The following is a 1393-nucleotide window of genomic DNA, read 5'->3' as shown; positions in this document are numbered from 1 at the left end:
GAATGAGATTGTATATAGTGATTGATTTGACTCATCTTTTATCCGTTAGAGATATGCGCACGTGCATGTTTCTTTCAGGGTTGTTAATATATTTTGAGTATTGGAGTTACGCCGATTCATGGAATGAAGATTTAATTTATTGAGAAAATTTGGGCATGCTTAGGAAGCCTAAATTTATCATTTTGTTCTCAAAATAAGATAGAGATGAAATAACTATAGTGAAGACAAATCATATAAAAAAGATGAGATTCAAAAGATCAGTGTTGTATTGTAGAGACGTGCGTTGCACGTGCACACTAACTAGTACAGTACAAAACGAAAACATCGCTAGAAAGAGAACCAACTTGTGGTTGGGTGGTTAGGAGGGTGGTTGTACCTCCAGCTCACCAGAGTTCAAACCCCAGTTTAACATCTGTGTGTCTCATAAAGGCGAAATATTCATTCAGTGGGAGGCGACGTTTCCGTCGACAGCGAGACGCCTGTGATGATTTTCAAGATTCAATCCACCAGCTCAGTCTTTCGGAGGTGCTCATAGGGGTAGAACTTACGTGTGTGCGTTTATAGGAGTGAGTGTATACGCGTGTACGTGAGACTCTATGTTTGTACTGCGTTTTTCAAATAAGAAAAACATCGCTAGAAAAATTCAAATAAATATCACTAGAAACAATCCTCTCGCCTCACCTTTAAAACGGTGCAGACCCAGACAGGCACACCTGAATCGACTCGACCACACCCATTGGCACTCGTCGTCCCCTTCTTCTTGCGCCGGAAGGCAAGCGCCACACCAGCGGCGACCGCACGAGTCCAACACACAGCACCCAGCAGCCCCCAGCCGACCGACGTTAAGTGAAAAGGTCAATGACGACAATATTTCTAGATGTCATTTCCGGCCGAACTTTCAACAATGATGAGAATTGTCATTCTTTACTTCATTTTTTTATTTTTCTTATTCAAGCCATAGAAATCAAGATTATGATGTTGTTCAATATGATTCACATTTCCTTGTCATTTGTTCATTTGTTCATTTAATTTTCAAATAGAGGACTCTTGCTCATTGACTTGTTTAGTTTTCAGGTTTCCCAATCGTGCAGAAATAAGAGTAGTTCTGCTATGTGTCGTCAAAATTTTGTACTCGCAGATGCAAAACTGAAACACCGCTACTCCCTTCGGTTCATATTAACAAATTTAACTTTATCTAGATTTTTTTATATGTATCTAATTAAGTTTTTAAACTAGATACATAAGAATTTAAATAAAATTAAGTCCACTAATATGAATCGGAGGAAGTAGAAGAATTCAAATAAATATCACAAACTATCCTCTAGCCTCTTCTTTAAAACGGTCTAGACCTGAATCGACTCGAGTCGACCCGCACCCATTGGCACTCGTCGCC

Source organism: Lolium rigidum, chromosome 5 (genome assembly GCF_022539505.1).
Source record: "Lolium rigidum isolate FL_2022 chromosome 5, APGP_CSIRO_Lrig_0.1, whole genome shotgun sequence".
NCBI lineage: Eukaryota > Viridiplantae > Streptophyta > Magnoliopsida > Poales > Poaceae > Lolium > Lolium rigidum.
Note: the sequence above shows the minus strand (reverse complement) of the source record.